Raw genomic sequence first — 21,254 nt, 5'->3', positions numbered from 1 at the left:
AAAAGGCAACCATGTATACACACTTATTGATGCCAACAACAATCTGCCAGACAGCACAATCAGTACTTCTTCATTCAATAATTATTTTCCATCCAACTTGTGTTCCCCATCATTCTCCTCCCGCTTTTTGGATTTGCTCCTGCTCCACATTCTGTCCTCGCTAGATCGGCAGTCCTATTTCCTCGAAGATGATTGGATCATGTGTTTCTCTGGAGATTTGAGTGCAAAGCCCCAACACATCGCTTGGATTCTGTTGTGTGGAAAGGCTGTACATCTTCCAAGTGGATCTGTTTTGAGATAGTCTGTTTTGGGAGAGACAGTCTTTCTGCTTTCCACAGTCACATGAGCACACCATGCAGCTGAGTTAAGAACATAAGAAATAGGAGCAGGAGTCGGCCATCTAGCCCCTCGAGCCTGCCCCGCCACTCAATAAGATCATGGCTGATCTGTCGTGGCTCAGTTCCACATTCCCGCCCTCTCCCCATAACCCTTAATCCCCTCTCTTATCAAAAACCCATCAACCCGCGTCTTAAAAATATTTAGCGAGGCAGCCTCCACCACTTCAATGGGCAGAAAATTCCAGAGATTCACCACTCTTTGAATGAAGAAGTTCCTCCTCAACTCCGTTCTAAACCGCAACCGCCCCCCCCCCCCCCCACTTTATCCTGAGGCTGTGCCCTCTAGCCCTAAAAACCCTCTAGTTCTCCCGAAAAATCTCAATACAATCTTTCCCTAACACGCCATGGTTGGAGTAATTCTGATAATTCTGAGTGCTTTGCTTATTCACTGCATTGGAAATGGCTTTTCCTATTTTTGTTTATTATTTATCCTTGGGGCATAGGAGTCTCTGACTGGCCAGAATTAATTTTCCATCGATAATTGCCCTGGAGAAGGTCATTGTGACTGTTGAACATCTTGCTGCGCTAATCCAGAGGGTCACTGAGAATTAGACATATTGTTGTGTATCTGAAGTCACGGGTAGGCCAGATAAGGTAAGGACGGCAGTTTTTCTTCCCAAAGGGACATTAGTGAACCAAATGAGTTTTCCTCGACAATAGACAATGATTTCATGATCATCAATCAATTCTTGTTTCCAGATTTTGCTGTTTGCATTCAAATTCCGTCATCTGCTGTGGTGGCATTTAGAAATGGATCCCCAGAATATGACCTGAGTTTCTGTATTAATAGGAAATAATATGATACCACTGGAATTATCCAGGAATAACGTTGCTGCATCTACCCTGTCTAGTCCTGTTAGAATTTTATAATTCTCTATTTGAAATAACTGGACGGAATAGCGAGAGGCAAGATGGTTTTATGAAAGGGAGGTCGCGCCTCACTATCATGATCGAGTTTTTCTAGGAAGTGCCAAAGATGAGGGTAGGACAGTGGATGTTGTGTACGTGGACTTCAGTAAGGCCTTTGACAAGGTCTGTCATGGCAGACTGGTGCAAAAGGTGAAGCCACATGGAATCAGGTGTGAGTTGGCAAGGTGGATACAAAACTGGCTCCGCCATAGAAGGCAGATGGTAGCAGTATAAGGGTGAATTTCTGAATAGAGGGTTGTGGGGTTCCTCGGGGATTTAGGGACCTAAATGATTTGGAGGAAAATGTAATTGGTTTGATTAGAATGTTTGCGGATGACACAAAGGTTGGTGGATTTGTGGATAGCGATGAGGGCCATCTGAGAATATAGCAGGATATCGATTTGTTGGCGACTTGGGCGGAGAGATGGTAGATGGAGTTTAATCCGTACAAATATGAGGTAATGCATTTTGGAAGATCTAATACAGATAGGAAATGTACAGTAAATGGCAGAAGACTTAGGAGTATTGATAGGCAGAGGGATCTGGGTGTCGAGGTACACAGGTCACTGGAAGTGGCCAAGCAAGTGGAGAAGGTAGTTAAGAAGGCATCAGGCTTGCTTGCCTTCATCGGCCAGGGCATTGAGTTTGAAAATTGGCAAGTCATGTTGCAGCTTTATAGAAACATGTGTAGGCCACACAACAGGAGGATGTGGAGGCTTTGGAGAGGATACAGAAAAGGTTTACCAGGATGTTGCCTGGAATGGACAGCGTAAGCTATGGGGAGAGTTTGGAGAAACTTGGTTTGTTCTCACTAGAACGACAGAAGTTGACGGGCGACCTGATAGAAGTCTACAAGATATTGCAGGGCATGGACAGAGTGGATAGTCAGAAGCTTTTTCCCGAGGTAGGAAACTCAATTACTGGGGAGGGGGGTGGGGGGGGGGCATATGTTTCAGCTGCGAGGGGCAACATTAAATGAGATGTAGGAGGCAAGTTTTTACACAGAGGGTGGTGGATGCTTTGATCATTCTGCCGAATGAGGTAGTGGAAGCAGAGAGAATAGTAACTTTTCAGGGCCGTCTTGACAATACATGAATAGGATTGGAATCGAGGGTTCCAGCCCCCAGAAGAGTAGCGGGTTTTACTTCAGGTGGGCAGAATGGCCTGTGCAGATCATGGCCCAAGGGCCTGTTCCTGTGCTGTAATTTTACTTCCTTGTTCTTTGTTCTATGAGATTCCTCCTCATTCGTCGGAACTCCAGCGAAAACAATCCTAACTCAGCCTTTCTCTCCTCACAGCTCAGTCCCGCCATCCCTGGATTCTGTGAAGAGGGAGTATAGAGTTAGAGGTGCGAGCTTAGGGTTAAGGACTTTGAATATATTCTTCGAGGAGAAGTTTAGAGTTACAGGGCAACTTTATTTGGAAAGACTCACAGTAAGAAGGGGACGTTCATAGTTGGGCAGCCTTCAGAGTTTGAGTGACCAGTTTGAAGTGAGACGGTGAGTTTACAGTGTGAAAGAACATTTCCATTTAGTGGCGGAGTTTAGATGTGGGCTAATTTAGAACCAGAGAGTGTGTTCAGAAACTGAGGGAAGTTTATAAGAACATAAGAACATAAGAAATAGGAGCAGGAGTAGGCCATCTAGCCCTTCGAGCTGCCCCGCCATTCAATAAGATCTTGGCTGATCTGTCGTGGCTCAGTTCCACATTCCCGCCCTCTCCCCATAACGCTTAATCCCCTTGCCCATCAAAAACCCATCAACCCGCATCTTAAATATATTTAGCGAGGAAGCCTCCACCACTTCAATGGGCAGAGAATTCCAGAGAGTCACCACCCTTTGAGTGAAGAAGTTCCTCTTCAACTCTGTTCTAAACCGCGCCCCCCCCCCCTTTATCTTGAGACTGTGCCCTCTAGTCCTACTGTCCTTTCTGAGCGGGAAGAGCCTCTCCACCTCTATCCTATCCATCCCACTCATCATCTTATATGTCTCAATGAGATCTCCCCTTATTCTTCTAAACTGTAACGAGTACAAGCCTAGTTTATTCAGCCTCTCCTCATAGTTCAACCCCCTCAACTCCTGTATCAGCCTAGTAAACCTCCTCTGCATTCCCTCCAAGGCCAAAATATCCTTGCGTAAGTGCGGCGACCAAAACTGCTCACAGTACCCCAGCTGCGGCCTCACCAATGCCCTATACAGCCGCAGCAAGACCTCCCTACTTTTATATTCAATCCCCATCGCTATGAAGGCCAGCATCCCATTCGCCTTCCTGACCACCTGCTGCACCTGCAGGCTGGGTTTTTGCGACTCATGCACAAGGACCCCGAGGTCCGTCTGCACCGTCGCCTGCTGCAGTTTTTCGTCATGAAAGTAATAATCCTTCCTACCATTATTCCTACCAAAGTGGACCACCTCGCACTTGCCAACATTAAATTCCATTTGCCAGTTCCTGGCCCATTCGCCCAGCTTATCTAGATCCTTCTGCAGACTCTCCACACCCTCCGCACAATTTGCCGTTCCACTAATCTTGGTGTCATCAGCAAATTTCGACACCCTACACTCGGTTCCCTCCTCCAGATCATCTATATAAATGGTAAATAGCTGAGGCCCCAGCACCGACCCCTGGGGCACTCCACTAGTCACCAACCGCCAGTCTGAATAGCACCCATTGACCCCAACTCTCTGCCTCCTTTTTGACAGCCAATCCCCTATCCATGCTAATGTTTGGGAAGAATTTAAAGCTAAAGTATGAGCATTGTGTTGGGGGTGGTTTAGCATCAGAGGGGATTTCAGACTCAGGTGGTGTGTTATTTCATTAGCAGTGGAGTTTTCGACACAGACCTTTAGAGTCGCAGAATCAAAGAGGTTTACAGAATGGAAGCAGGCTCTTCGGCCCACTTGTCCATGCCGCCCTTTTTAAAGACGGAACCAATCCCATATGCCCAGGTTTGGTCAATATCCCTCGATAACAATCCAACACGTGTAACTGTCTAAATGTTTTAAAAAAGGCAATTGTTTTTTGCAATCCCCTTAATATGGGAGAAAATTACATTTAGTTATTTGCGAGGAGTGGTTCTGGTTTTTCAGCATAAGGAAGGGGCTAACAGTACAAATAAAACGTGTGGCGGTAGGGGCTGGGACGGATTATGGTCCGGCCAAATGGCCTCATTCTGCAAAGAAAGAATAAAGAACAACACGGCACAGGAAACAGGCCCTTCGGCCCAACAAGCCCGCGCCGCCATTCTAACATTGTGAGTGACCTCTTCTGCCTATGACCTTTGCCTACATCTATTGGACTCCACAATAAAGGAATTATAACCAGATTGAGGGATGTCTAATTTAGGGACAATTTGTTGACACCAATCAGCCTAAGAGCACGTTTTTGGGGTGTGGGAGAAAACCGGAGCACCCGGAGAAAACCCGCGCAAGCACGGGGAGAATGTGCAAACTCCCACAGACACCGACCCAAATCCATGTGTCTGCACAGCAAACAGTGATAGTCACCGAGCTGTTGTGTTGCCCGTCAGCTGGTCCAGTTTAAGCACACACTAACGACGTGAAAGACTCGGCAACTCTCGAAGCAGCATCCAAGAGCAGTCCTTGCACGACCCAACGCCTGTATGCCCCTTGTTGGCCAACAAGGCAGACGGAATCACCTGTGGATTAAACAAAATACATCAATAAACATGTACAACTTAAACAGACAATCACGGAATCTCCAGAAGCTCAAACGTAAGACAAGTGAGCCATAAAAAATGTTGGACTGTCCACAGGAATCAATTGATTCGCAGGAACGTCCTATGGTTCTTGACCCTTATTTAGAACATTCTCCTGTATCCCTCCATCTCTAGTCCGCTCATGTGCCTATCTAAGTACGCCTGAAACAACTCTAGCGTGCCTGCCTCCACCATCCTACTTGGCAGTGCATTCCAGGCTCTCACAACCCTCTGTGTGAAAAACCTCCCTCTAGCATCCGAATTATACCTCGCCCCTCTCACCCTAAGCCCGTAGCCCCTCGTAATTTTCGTATGTACTGTAGAGATTCGATGATAAGAACAGTGGTGAGAACATGAAGGCTGAGCTGGCTATAGTGTGTGGCCAAGGAAAAGCTCAACAATGGTGTAATGGCAAACTTTTTTTTTTCTGTAGAACATGGGCGTCTCTCGTTGATGAGCACATGTTGCCCGAGTTGTCATAGAGTCATAGACTTATAGAGGTTTACAGCATGGAAACAGGCCCTTCAGCCCAACTTGTCCATGGCGTCCTTATTTTTTAAACCCCTAAACTAATCCTAATCGCCCACATTTGGCCCATATCCCTCTATACCCATCGCACCTATGTAACTGTCTAAATGTGTTTTAAAAGATGAAATTGTACCCACCGCTACTCCTACCTCTGGCAGCTTGTTCCAACCACTCACCATCCTCTGTGTGAAAAAAATAACACTCTTGACATTTTTGTATCTCTCCCCTCTCACCTTAAGCATATGCCCTCAAGTTTTAGACTCGCCTACCTTTGGGAAACAATATTGACTATCGATATTGTCTATGTCCCTCATTATTTTATAGACCTCTATAAGGACACCCCTCAGCCTCGCACACTCCAGAGAAAAAAGTCAAAGAACAAAATCAGCCCAGGAAACAGGCCCTTCGGCCCAACGAGCCCACGCTGCCATCTCAACACCACCTCTCTACCCATGACCCGTATCGAATGTTTTATGGCTATCCAGATTGAGGGGAAACTGATTTAGGGACAATTTATTCCTGCCAATCAGCCTAACAGCACATCTTTGGGGTGTGGGAGAAAACCGGAGCACCCGGAGAAAACCCACGCAAGCACGGGGAGAATGCGCAAACTCCCACAGACACCGGCCCAAATCCATGTGTCCGCACAGCAATCAGCGATACTCACTGAGCTGTCATCTTGCCCAGTATCTGGTCCAGTTTAGGCACACACTAACGACATGGAGCACTAGGCCAATCTCGAACAACAAAGAACAGCCCCAGTACGACCCATCGCGTGTATGCCCCTCGTTGGACACGAGGTGGACCAACTTAAAACCTGTGAATTAAAAGAGAAAAACATTATTATCATACTATACCCATTTACATTTCTAGGGACACCCCAATGCTAATGACCCTTATTTAAAGGTTCTCCTATATCCACCCATCTCCAACTCAGTCATGTGCCTGTCTAAGTTACTCTTAAAGGACTCTAGTGTGTTTGCCTCCACCAGTCCCAGTCCATTCAGCCTCTCCCTATAACTCAATCCATCAAGTCCCGGTAGCATGCTAGTAAATCTGTCCCAGTAGCGTCTGCACTCTTTCTAGTTTAATAATATTCTTTCTATAATAGGATGTCCAGAATTGCTCACAATTTTCCAAGTGTGGCCTTGCCAATGTCTTGTACAACTTCAAACAAGACTTTCCAACTCCTGTATTCAATCTTCTGACAGATGAAACCAAGCATGCCGAATGCCTTCTTCACCGCTCTGTCCACCTGTGACTCCACTTTCATGAACATGTACCCCTGGATCTCTTTGTTCTGTGACTCTCCCCAACGCCCTACCATTAACTGAGTAAGTCCTGCCCTGGTTCAGTCTACCAAAATGCATTTATCTAAATTAAACTCCATCTGCCATTCGTCAGCCCACTGGCCCAATTGATCAAGATCCTGTTGCAATTGAAGATAACCTTTCTCACTGTCCCCCATGGCACCAATCTTGGTGTCATCTGCAAACTTACTAACCATGCCCCCTATATTCTCCTCCAAAACATTAATATAAATGATAAATAACAGTGGGCCCAGCACTGATCCCTGAGGCACACCGCTGGTCACAGGCCTCCAGTTTAATAAAAAACAACTATCGAAAGGCATTTAGAAGTCAAACAAATCCATGGCTCTGGTGTCTCAGGAAAACTGGACCAAGTAGATTTCCTTCCCTAAAGTATAACAGTGAGATGGATGGGCATTAAATATTTAAGTGATAATTTAAAAATACATTGAATATTTACACACAGCTGACTAAGAAGGCATCCAAGGAACCGAACAATAATTATTTGTCAACTGGAAAGGTTAAGGATAGTAGCAAACTTAAACAAAACAGCATATAATTGTGCAAAAGTAGATGCCGGCGTTGGTTGGGGCGGGGATGGTGGTGGGGTGGGGGTGGGGGGTGGGGGGGGTTTGTGGTGGTGGAGATTGGATACAGGTGATGGTTAGAATATTGGAAAGAATCTGAGGGACATTATAGGATGAGTAAAATATCAAAATGAGAGGCAAATTAGTATACAAAATTCAAAAAGGGGTTAGAGTTTTAAAAACAAGTGATAAAATAGTTAACACTTTGTGTGTTCGTCTTACAGAAAGTGAAACTTGTGAATTGGTAACAGCAATCAAGGGAAAAGCAGATGAATTGACCCCAATTGATTTGATTTTTCATCACCCTTTATTATCGAAGATTCGGGTGTGGGTTAGATCATAGAAAAACCAGAAACATAAAATGCGAGGAATGAGCTAATAAAAATTCAACTCTTGCAGAATATTGTTCCTGGCTAAAGTGTTGGAGTTCAGGTTGACAAGTGTTTGTAACCTGATGGATTTTGCTCTCGGGTCTTAAAATACGTTGCAAGTGATGCATTGGTTTTAATTTCCCCCCACCTCCAGATTCTGGAAAGGCCCTATTATATGGACGATAGAATCTGCATTCTTTTACTAAAACGTGGGAGGAGAACAAAGCAGTCAACCGCTGGTTAGCTTATCATCTCTGATATGGAACATGGTAGAAGATATTTGTAAATAAGTTACCTCATGTCACTTGGATAAATTCAATGAAATCAGACAGGAGCAACATGGTTTATTGCAGGGGAAATCATATTCACCCAATTAATTGAGGAAATAACATGTGCTGTGGATAAAGGCGGACCAATTGATGTACTGTACTTCCCTTTCCAGAAGTGATTTGCTAAAGTGATATGGTACCATTTATTGGTGAAATTGAAAGCTAATGTTCTAACAGGAAGATATTGGCATGGATAGCATTTTGACTGACTAACAGAAAGCGGAGACTCGGGATGACTAATTCTTTTTAAGATTGGAAGTATAGAAGTTTTGGTGTGTCACAAAGATCAGTACTGGGAATTCAGCTATTTATTATATATGTAAATGATTTGGATGAAGGTGTTCGGAGGGTCATAGAGTAATATAGGTTTACAGCATGGAACCTGGCCCCTCGGCCCAATTTGTCCATGCTGCCTTTTTTTAAACCCTAAGCTAATCCCAATTGCTTGCATTTAGCCCATATCCCTTAATACTAACTTTACTCATCTAACTGTCAAAATGCTTTTTAAAAGACAAAATTGTTCCCACCTCTGCTATTATCTCTGGCAGCTTGTTCCAGACATTCGTCACCGTCTATGTGAAAAAATGCCCCTCTGGACACTTTTGTATCTCTCTCACCTTAAACTTATGGGCTGTAGTTTTAGATTTCGATTCCCTTACCTTTGGGAATATATATTGACGATCTAGCTGATTTGGGACCCTTATTATTTTATAGACGTCTATAAGATCACCCCTCGGTCTTCTATGCCACACGGCAAAAAAAAAGTCCCAGTCTATCCAGCCTCTCCTTAAACCATCAAGTCCCGGTGGCGTTGGGGTAAAATCTTTTCTGCACTCTTTCTAATGATAGGGATATTTGTCAGATTTTATGGCGATGAATTGATGTGTAGGGAATTATGTTCGAAACAAAACTTATGGAAGCCAAAAACATAGGCAGGCAAATCATGGATCTGCCAGCTGGAGCACAATGTGGTGGAAATGTAAAATCTGAAATTGTTAACTGTGGCAGGAAGTGTTAGAAAGAAGCACTTTACCAAACGGTGAGCGATTTCAGACCACCGAGGAACTGAGAGTAACTGATTGCCACGATGCATGATTCAAAGAAATGCTATATGATTTTGCAGCAATTAAATGGGGAATCAAATATCATGAGCGGGATCGTTTACATAACCAGGCATGTTATGCTTCAGCTTGATAGGTTCCAAACAGACCAATACTGACGTTTAGTCTAATGCCCACTTTATCTTATGGGTAAATATTCGACTGGTTGGGTTCGAATCCACTGCAGTTCAGAAGGATAATAGGCTACTGCAATGAAGCAAATAATATCGTCAAGAATCTTCTGTGAATGTGTGTTGAAAGGATAATTATAAGAACATAAGAAATAGGAGCAGGAATACGTCATCTAGCCCTTCGAGCCTGACCCGCCATTCAATAAGGTCATGGCTGATCTGTCGTGGCTCAGTTCCACATTCCCGCCCTCTCCCCATAACCCTTAATCCCCTCGCTTATCAAAAACCCATCAACCCGCGCCTTAAAAATATTTAGCGAGGCAGCCTCCACCACTTCAACGGGCAGAGAATTCCAGAGATTCACCACCCTTTGAGTGAAGAAGTTCTTCCTCAACTCCGTTCTAAACAGCAACCCCCCCCCCCGCCCCTTTATCTTGAAGCTGTGCCCCCTACTCCTACTGTCCTTTATGAGCAGGAAGAGTCTCTCCACCTCTATCCTATCCATCCCATTCATCATCTTATACGTCTCAATGAAATCTCCCCTCATTCTTCTAAACTCTAACGAGTACAAGCCTAGTTTATTCAGCCTCTCCTCATAGCTCAACCCCCTCAACTCCGGCATCAACCTAGTAAACCTCCTCTGCACTCCCTCCAAGGCCAAAATATCCTTGCGTAAGTACAGCGCCCAAAACTGCACACAGTAGGGATTGAGTTTAGGAGTCGGGAGGTAATGCTGCAACTTTATAAGACCCTTGTCAGGCCTCATTTAGAGTATTGTGCGCAGTTCTGGTCGCCTCACTATAGGAAGGATGTAGAAGCTATTGAGAGGGTACAGAGGAGATTTACAAGGATGTTGCCTGGACTGGGAGGCATGCCTTATGAAGTTAGGTTGAGGGAGCTGGGACTCTTTTCCCTGGAGAGACGAAGGTTGAGAGGCGACCTGATAGAAGTTTACAAAATGTTGAGAGGAATAGATAGGGTGGACTCTCAGAGGCTATTTCCCAGGTTGAAATGGTTGCTACGAGAGGACACAGATTTAAGGTGCGGGGAGGGAGGTTCAGAAGTGATGTTAGGGGTAAGTTTTTCACTCAGAGGGTGGTGAGTGAATGGAATCGGCTGCCGTCAGTGGTGGTGGAGGCGAACTCGCTGGGGTCTTTTAAAAGACTTCTGGATGAGTATATGGGGTTTAATGAGATTGAGGGTTATAGATAGGTCTGTAGGTTGGTAGGTGTTGATGTGATCGGCACAACTCGTGGGCCGAAGGGCCTGTTTGTGCTGTAGTGTTCTATGTTCTATGTACTCTAGCTGCGGCCTCACCAATGCCCTATACAGCCGCAGCAAGACCTCCCTACTTTTATATTCAATCCCCCTCGCTATGAAGGCCAGCATCCCATTCGCCTTCCTGACCACCTGCTGCACCTGCAAGCTGGGTTTTATTCGCTTGGAGCAACCTAGAAGTAAGGATCACCATTTAATATTAATGTGACGCCGATTACAATGGAAATGAGGATTTTTAGTATCTCAGGTCGTTGTGAGTCTTTGGAACTCGCTTCCTGAAAATGGTGTGAAAGTGGAATCTTTGAAACTGTTAAAAGATAGAGATGTTAGTTTAGGGAAGTTGATGTGTTACCGTTGTTAAATGGGATGCAGAATTTGGGTTATTATCAGTTCAGTCATGATCCTATGGAGCTGAGTCGAGTGGCTGGACAGTTCGATCCTGCTTGTTATTGGTATATTGATATTCAATCAATTTGGACGGCACTAACACAGGATTCCTCCTGACATATCTGGAAGAAGGGATGGAAATTTCAGAGCTTAATTAGAGAGTGATGAATTCAATCTCTCTGAGGGTCACTGGTGTTCAAAATTATCATTCATATCGATCAATGTGGGATGAGTCAATGACAGATTTATTTATGACAGATTTAGGGAGATTTTTTGATTCACAGTGGAATTAAGTGGGGATAACTTCACAATAAGATTTGCCATAATCATATCGAATGGCAGGACATGATCGATGGGCCGAGTGGCCTGTTGCTGTTCTATTTCATGGGACATTCACATTGGATGACACATCACATTTCACATTGGAAAGAATAACGTTTTGAAATATTAACTTATCCCAAAATAAATCAGGAAATAATTTTTGAAATGTTAAAACGGCCATACCATGGGGATGGCTTTGGGTGGGCAGGGGAGAGCGGGGGCGTGGTAGAGTTTTGAAAGAGTTTTACATGCAGTGAGATTGTCAATAAATAACCAACTTTACAGGATGGTTTACTCACTAGTTTTCCTTCGTCTGTTAAGTTCATTAATGTTCTATGTTCTAAAATTCGTGTTTCAAAGCGATGCCAGGAAACAAAACCAGTCCATAAAATACCACAGCTTAACATCACTGCTCAGCCAATCAGGTACTGCACGGAATCAAATCCCAAACAGGGTCAAGAACAGGTCCGGGATCATCACGACAGTTCGCGCAAATGGTTAAAATAAACGACACTGACAATTAGACAGTGCCACTGGGTAAAAGGATTCTTTGCAAAATTTATTTAAAGAGAACATGGGCCAATCATCAACTCAATGCAATAAGAATCCGTGCTGTGCAGCCGCTAAAATAGTCGCAGGAATCCATATCAGTGAATTTTCAAGAGAGTGCTGAGGAATGGAAGCCTGGAGATAACAGCGAGTTACAGTAACCTGAAAGTCTACAGCCTGGGAGAATGAATGACTGACTGGATGGGGTCTTAGATAAGCAGATAATATTGCAACTTATTGAGTGCATCAACTATGTTGCAGAGGTAATTGATCAAACGAATACATGATTCACTAAAGCTTGCAGCAGAGAGCGGGGTTCGGCAGCTTTGTCTGCGACCGAGGTTGTTTGCTGTAACTGTCAACATATTTCAACCACAGCCCATTTGGGGCTATGCGAAATGCGCTGACGAGTGGAAATTGTTGAGCAAGGTTGTGACCACTTCACAACTTTCTGCTTCAGATGGAAAATAGTGTTTGAAGTTTTCATTCTTGTTTTTTGCAGTTAAGGCGCTCCATGTAGACAACCTTCCTCATCGGTAAAACAATGAGGGGGTTTACAGCCTCAGATGCATTGAACTAAGCAGAGAATAGACTGGTGTATAACTAAACTGGTTGCCAGTCGATTAACCGATATAATACTGGGTAACAATATGGCTGCCATGCCCGGAACTTGAATAAAAGTGAACGCCACATTATTCGTAATAGCACAATCCTTTCATTGCTGGCTCACTGGAATGGCACAGTGTAATATCCATATGTGCAAGACACCACAATACCATAGAAAGTCGGCCACCTTCTGGAAGAAGGTGGCAATAGCATAAGGCATAACGGTACACCAGATCCTGCAACTGCACTCCTCACCGCGCAGTCACTTCATTTGGCACTTCACCAATGTTTCCTTGTTAAGAACATAAGAAATAGGAGCAGGAGTAGGCCATCTAGCCCTTCGAGCCTGCCCCGCCATTCAGTAAGATCATGGCTGATCTGAAGTGACTCAGTTCCACTTTCCTGCTTTCTCCCCATAACCCTTAATCCCCTTGCCTACCAAAAACCCATCTACCCATGTCTTAAATATATTTAGGGAGGTAGCCTCCACCACTTCAACGGGCAGAGAATTCCAGAGATTCACCACCCTTTGAGTGAAGAAGTTCCTCCTCAACTCCGTTCTGAACTGCTCCCCCCCCCTCCTTATCTTGAGGCTGTGCCCCCTAGTCCTGCTGTCCTTTCTGAGCGGGAAGAATCTTTCTACCTTTTTGTTGTCAGTAGTTCAAAATCCTGGAACTGCCACCCCAAATGCATTGTTGTATTATCGATACGTTGTGGATGATTGTGGTCAAGAATGCAGCTCCTGATCAAGTTAAAGTGAATTTATTAGTCACAAGTGGGCTTACATTCACACCACAACGAAGTTACTGTGAAGTTACCTCCTTGAGGTGAAATTAGAGATGGACGAACGATAGTTATCCCCACTAAATGAATCGATGTATATTAGTTATCCTTTGATTTATAAAGCGATACAAAGGCACCTGGTTTATTTTTTTTTCTACCCTCCGCTTTATTTCCTGTGATGTGGGTTTGCCATTATCAATCAAGAAGACTTTCTGTTCCCAAAAACTGTTTAATCTCCTGTGAGGAATAGTTCAATTGAGTCCTGACCTGCTCGTTAGGGCAAACATCCATTTCGCTGGGAAATTCGTCCTACCAAAATACCAATTACCGTTTAATATCCCCCTCATGTATTCTGTGTTTGCAATCGAGGCTTTAGTATTTTTTTAAATCATGTCCACTGTTATTCCTCAATGGGAAAACATTTTTAGTCGGTTAGTGACGGGGAATACAAGGCGGTTCCGCTTTGTGTTATTGATAATGCAGAAGCTCACTCTACTGCAGTCTCTTGGAGTCTGATCACCATTTTGAATCTAAGTAGAAACAGGGTAAAGAGAGGACGTGGGCTTTGGACTGACTATAAAGATATAAACACATCACAGGAAATAAACTGGGCAGTAGAGGATAGAAAAAAAATGTGCCAGTTCCCTGTTCTATCGTTTATGGAAGCAAAGCATAGCTAATTTATGTCGAGTCCTTCATCGGATATGATTATCTCCCGTCCATCCCTAATTTCATGTTAAGGGGGTGACAAGGGAGCTTTCACAGTTACTTCATTGCCCTATGAATGTAAGCCTACTGGTGATTAATAAACATTTTAACTTTATCAGGGGTTGCATTCGTACACTGTGTTTATACGCAGTGTCAATAATTTCAAAAGTGAGATCACATTTGTTGAACGTGTTGGAGATATTCACCAGAAACACAAAAAATAACCTGTAAAGGAATGGTATTCTAACATTCATCAGTCGTTCTTTTTTTTGTTGCATCTTGGACCCAGCTTTGAATACTTGGAGGAAATGTGCACACGTCCGGTCCTTGTTGTACAAAGAGGGCATTGCAGCACAGACAAAGTGCATACACAATAATTCACGGCCTACAACAGGACTGAGACAGAATAAAAATAACAAAAAAACGGGCGAACAGATTGGTCTCTGTTAACTAAATAAGTGAAGGCTGAGGGGGAGTCTTTTTAAAATGGATTCACAGTGACTATTGTCGATGGCGACTCTTGAATTAAGCTGCATCCACAGTATTCAGCATGCACCCATCCACTTTTTATTCTGCCGCGTCCTCTGAACTGCACCTATTCAAGTTTATTTATAGACATTCTGCTCTGTGTGACACTCTCACACACGGAGGTTGACCACATTGTGCAAAATTAATGTTGCATTCAGCAGGGCACGCACGCAGAATGGTGTCATACTTTCCACAACACAGCTCATCATCGATTCCACGGCAACTGAAAGGGTAACAAGTCGCTGGGACTGAGCTCAGGTCAGTCTGCGGCCACTCCACCTACGGTAACAACAGAGTGACAGCAGCAACTGGGGACCCTTGCCCGTGTGACTATGGCCAAACCATTATTATCGCTGATAATGATTTTCCAAGTGTTTTGGGTTTATGGTAAGACACGGCAACAATTTTCATTGGAATCATTGTAAATGGTAATCAGCCAGTGTGAGATTTTACCGAGGTGAAAATATGACCTTGTCATCACGTGAGGTCATTTTGACCTGATCAACTGAATTTAATTTCTTTAGCGCCTGAAAAGTAAAATTGAAGAATAAATCTGGCCAACAATGCTCATGGACAATAAGGAGATTGTAATTATTTTCCAGACGAATATGTTTTTCTTCTAAATTAAAACAGCTAGGTGATCATCCCCGGTAATCGGTGTTTAGTTAACAATAATTTCTCTATTTGCAGAATTCTGTTCCTCTCTGTCTGAGAATCCCCTCGCAATCACCGCTGAAGTCGGCAAGAATGTGGAATTATTCTGTCACTTCAGTTACGACGTGGAGTTAGTGTCTAGCTATGCTTGGTTCAAACAGCATGTGGGTGAGGCGCCAACACCAATCGATACTACATCCTGCCCTGGGAATCATTGTAAGTTTATTTCTAAAAAAGGGAATCAGGAAAATATATTGATTCTGGAAATACGGAATGTCCAAGTGAGTGATTCAGGCACCTACTACTGTGCGCATATAGCTAGCTATGCACCGCTCCAGAAAGCGGCGACGCTGCTGGTTGGAGGTAAGAGAGCAAGAAAAATGAATTCGGATTGTGCACAGCATTAATATTGTATGTAAATTGTATCACTAACTGTGTCCAAATCTGTGTCCAGATAGTTCCACCAGCAAGACGGCTGTGCTGGTATTTGCCCCGCCGGGTGAGCTGGATTTGAATGACACCGTTCCCTTAGTGTGTTTGGTCAGTGAAGTCTCTTCCAATCACATTGCTATTTTCTGGAATATTTCCGGTAATGTCACTCAGGGATGGACTGATCCCGGGACAAAAGAGGGTGATGATGGGACGTACAGCATCAGAAGTCACATCATGGTGTCGAGCGAAACCTGGAGAAGTGGTGGTGTCTGTACTTGTATTGTTCAACTGGGCACTCCAGGGAAATATCGGGCAAAAAGTGTGTCATCCCCCAAAGCAGCAGCGACTGGCACAGGTGAGTTGGTGACTTCCAGGGATCAGTTCTGGAGTTTTGCTGTTTGTAGTTGACATAAAGTATTTGGGGGAAAATTTGAAGGAACTTGGAGAAAAATGATCTGAATAATAAGTTTGTAGATTTCACAAAAGTGATGGAGTTGCAGAGAGTGAACAGGATTATCCGAGGATAGAGGAAAATATAGAATAGTTGAAGATTTGGGTGGAGAAATGGCAGATGGATTTTAATCTGGATAAATGTGAGGTTATGCATTTTGGAAGGCCCGATGCATGTAGGTATTATACAGTATATGGTAGTAACCTTAGGATTATTGGCAGGAAGATATATTTGGGCGCACAAGCCCAGCGATCACTGAAAGTGGCAAAGCAGGTGGATAAGGTGGTCAAGAAGGCATACGTCATGTTTGCCTTCATCGCTTGGTGCATTGAGTCTAAAAATGGGCAGGTCAAGCGGCAGCTACACAGAAACATAGTTAGGCCTCATCTGGAATATTGCAATCAAAATGTATGGAACCAGAGGGTAGAATTCGTTTGGAATTAGCACAGAAATAAACAACAACATTATGAAGGAAACGTCTGTTGAGATAATGTTCATCATTTGCAATGTACTGCCTGAGGCTGAGGCAGTACAATGGCAGATTTCAAAGGGAATTGGGGAGTGATCTGAAAAGAAAGCAATTGCTAGTTGAAGAGAAAAGGTAGAACAACAAGACAATGGGCTGAATGGCCTCTTTTGGCGCTGTAATCATTCTAAGTTTCATTTATTGTTGGAGATGGAAAGGTAAACTGAAAGTGTTGCTGAAAGATATATAGATCCTGGGTGTATACAACTGAGCAATCGAGTCCACAAGCAAGGGGAGTTATTTTATGTTAAAAGGCCACGGTGAAGTTTGCAGGTTGGTCGATAGTTCCATGCACTGCTTTTCTGGGGAGGAATGAGAAGGATTGAGAAAGGGTGCAGAGTGGAATGAATGGTATTGGACAACTTCGGTCAATGTGGGAATACTGTAGGAAATGAGATTGTTCTCCTTCCAACAGAGAGAAAAAAATGTGCTCAAGATCTTCGCGAGATTGATTAAGCAAAATTTAAAAAAAAAGTCCAGAGGCAGGAGATCAGTAAGGAAACAAACACAGATTGAAGGGAATTGACAAAAAAAAAGTGGTAACATTAGGAGATTGTTTGTTACGCTGTGAGATTTGCGATCTGGGAAAAGTCTGAAAGGGCGATGGGAGCATTTTTGATCGTAATTTTCACAACGGGTATTGCATAAACCCTCAAAGAGGAAATGTGTGCAAGGCCATCTGGGAGATATTACAAAATGATGGACACTCACCGGATTATAAATTCATAGAACTCTACAGTGCAGAAAGAGGCCCTTCGAGTCTGCACCGAATACAATCCCACACAGGCCCTACTCCCATATCCCTACATACTATACCCACTAATCCCTCTAATCTGCACGTCCCTGAGACATTATGGGGCAATTTCTTAGCATGGCCAATCAACCGAAACCACACATCTTTGGACTGTGGGGGGGAAACCGGAGCACCCGGAGAAAACCCACCCAGACAGGGGAAGAATGTGCAAACTCCACACAGACAGTGACCCGAGCAGGGATTCGAACCCAGGCCCCTGGAGCTGTGAAGCAGCAGTGCTAACCACTGCACTACCATGCCGCCCAAATGGATCTATCAAAAAGCCAAGGCCAAAACATTCAGTCTGTTCCACTCCACGAATGTCTTTCCAAATAAACATTCACGCAATGCTTTCAACATTCAAACTGGTTCACTCTGAACAAGAAACTATCCTGACAGAACTGTCTGATAACTGATTGGAGCTAGCAAACGTTCTGCTATTTATTCCAATCCTTGCTGTCTAATTTCATTATCATTTGAAATTTATTCCCGCGTTCACACTCGAGTTTCAGACAACATCATTTAAATTGGAAATGCTTACCAAGTGTGTGATTCCAATAGTTACCTGATTGTTGTGAGTTTCAATAGATTAATTTCAGATTGAGGATTCGAATGTTAGAATTTGGTGCGTGTAAAATTATTTTAAAAAATGTAAAATGCTAAGCATTGCGTTATTCTGTTAAAAAGTTGGTGATCTTGTCTATGCTTAGAAAGTTAAAAAAAAACACGTGGGACTATATAGGGTCCCTGAATGAAACTTCCTTTTTTCATCGAAGTGCCAGGCAGCAATGTTTCCAAGACAACAAAGAGGCTTTTGATTTATTTTACATTCTACCAAACACTCTAAATCAGGCATTTGAATACCAGCAACTTATTAAATTTAAATTTGATGGCTTTGGTTCCATTCCTCTTGTAGGGAGTGTCATCGCAGCTATAAAAATAAATGGCAGGGGGACAATAAGTGGAGAAAGCAACTCACATTTGCCTCATCCATGCCTTAAGGGAAATCCTCATCTCAATAGAAAGGGTGCCAAACATAGAACATAGAACATTACAGTGCAGTACATGCCCTTCGGCCCTCGATGTTGCGCTGACCAGTGGAACCAATCCAATGACTCTCTAACCTAAACTATTCCAATGTTATCCATATGCCTATCCACAAACCATTTGAACGCCCTTAAAGTAAACAAGACGACAGAAGTTTCAGAGAGAAGAATGAATAGACAAAACAGAGCATATTCCAGAAGACACCAAACCTGGTTGTAATTTAGATAGTGATGAAATTCTAGTTTTTTTGTTAATAAGCTGGAATTCTATTCATCTTGACAGCTTTCCATTACAATCGGGTATAATTCTGCTTGCTAATAGTTTTGTTAAATTGTTCACTCTTTGTTAGTTAAATAAATCGTTACTTGCTGACTTGCTGGTAGGAAGAATGGTAGGAAGGACTATTACTTACGTGGCGAAAAACTGCAGCAGGCGACGGTGCAGAGGGACCTCGGGGTCCTTGTGCATGAGTCGCAAAAACCCAGCTTGCAGGTGCAGCAGGTGGTCAGGAAGGCGAATGGGATGCTGGCCTTCATAGCGAGGGGGATTGAATATAAAAGTAGAGAGGTCTTGCTGCAGCTGTATAGGGCATTGGTGAGGCCGCAGCTGGAGTACTGTGTGCAGTTTTGGGCGCCGCACCTGCGCAAGGATATTTTGGCCCTGGAGGGAGTGCAGAGGAGGTTTACTAGGCTGATACCGGAGTTGAGGGGATTGAGCTATGAGGAGAGGCTGAATAAACTAGGCTTGTACTCGTTAGAGTTTAGAAGAATGAGGGGAGATCTCATTGAGACGTATAAGATGATGAATGGGATGGATAGGATAGAGGTGGAGAGACTCTTCCCGCTCAAAAAAGACAGTAGGACTAGGGGGCACAGCCTCAAGATAAAGGGGAGGCGGTTTAGAACGGAGTTGAGGAGGAACTTCTTCACTCAAAGGGTGGTGAATCTCTGGAATTCTCTGCCCGTTGAAGTGGTGGAGGCTGCCTCGCTAAATATTTTTAAGAAGCGGGTTGATGGGTTCTTGATAAGAGAGGGGATTACGGGTTATGGGGAGAGGGCGGGAAAGTGGAACTGAGCCACAACAGATCAGCCATGATCTTATTGAATGGCGGGGCAGGCTCGAAGGGCTAGATGGCCTACTCCTGCTCCTATTTCTTATGTTCTTATGTTCTTATGACTTTCAAGAGTGTTAGGTATTTTGATTTAACCACGAAATGCTGCTGAAAATTAAATCAAACTTCACAAAACTTCACCTCACTTTTACAGATAATGAAGTGAGGTATTTCTCTTTGAGTGGTTTGGTGTTAGTTCTCGGCGGGGCTGGGGGGGGGCGGTGGGGTGCGGTGGGATCCACCTCTGTTTAATGACATTGACAGACCAGCTGTTTCTCAATGTTTTCTTTCTTCAGGATGGTGCAGTGTGAAAGAACACATTGTCATAATTGTCCTGGTGATTCTGGTTCTCCTTTTTATCCCTTTGTTCATTTGGGTTTGCAAAACAGACAAATCAGGTGAGAGTTAATGTTTAGAACTGACATTGGCGTTACTGTTTGTTCAAAGTGATTCCCATCATGTTGCTTAATATTACTAACCACAGTTCCTTCTTTCAGGAAAACATGGCAAGGAAATCCATAATGAAAAGTGAGTAACATAACCATTTGCAAAGGTCAGCCTCTCGGTATTTAACACTGTGAGAAATCCCGTTCAACTTCAACATGATTTCTAACGGAATGCGTTGGCATTATCCATGATATTTATGGACTGAGTCTAAAACTGTTCGAAAATACTTTTCTAAACCAATTCTGACATCTGGGTTAAGCTTAGCACAACATCTTAATACATTTTGTCCTTATTCAGTTTTAGGTTGACAGAGGGAACATCACGACAGAAAAAATGGAAAACAGGTAAGTTGCTTTGAAATGTTGTCACAGATTAAGTATCAAATGCGTTGAATTCACAGGCTGATAAAGGCATTTCCTGCCATAAAATAGATTAATCATTAAATCTCTTCTCTGCTGGACCCATGTTGCCAACAATATACTGGAGGGTCAGTAGAAGACATACATGTTGGGAAGGCTCATCCAGTGGCAAATTGCTCTCCATAAATTATTTCTTGGCAAGTGGTGTATTGAGTTCCAATTTGGATGTTTGGGTAACACTGATGAATTTTGGAGCCTTTTTTGGATTTGTTTTTCCCATTGCGGCATGATGGCACAGTGGGTTAACACTGCTGCCTCACAACGCCAGGGACCTGGGTTTAATTCCAGTCTCGGGTCACTGTCTGCGTGGCGCCTGCACATTCCCACCGTGTCTGCGTGGGTTTCCTCCGGGTGCTCCAGTTTCCTCCCACAGCCTAGGGATATGCAATTTAGGTAGATTGGTCATGTTAAATTGATCCTAGTGTCAGGGGGATTGGCAGGGTAAATGTGTGGAATCATGGGAATTGGGCTGGATCGGAGTATGGTCGGTGCAGACTCGATGGACCGAATGGCGCCCTTCTGCACTGTAGGGATTCTGTGATCCTGTGAAAGGTCGGGACAATTGGTGTCCTGTGCTATTGGTGCATTGAATGATAGTTGGTTTCCTATATTTCTGGAATCATATAATCCCAATAGTACAGAGGAAGCCATTCTGCTCATCAAATCTGAACCAACAGCAGTCCCACCTAGACCCTATCCCCGTCACACCGCACATTTGCCCCGTTAATCCCATTGACCTATGCTTCCCCGGACACTAAAGGGCAACTTAGCATGGTCAATCAACCTGTCCTGCACATCCTTGGAGTGTGGGAGGAAACTGGAGCATCTGGGCCAAA

This window comes from Carcharhinus amblyrhynchos, unplaced genomic scaffold (genome assembly GCF_965287045.1).
Source record: "Carcharhinus amblyrhynchos unplaced genomic scaffold, sCarAmb.v2.hapA scaffold_46, whole genome shotgun sequence".
NCBI classification, from domain to species: domain Eukaryota; kingdom Metazoa; phylum Chordata; class Chondrichthyes; order Carcharhiniformes; family Carcharhinidae; genus Carcharhinus; species Carcharhinus amblyrhynchos.
Note: the sequence above shows the minus strand (reverse complement) of the source record.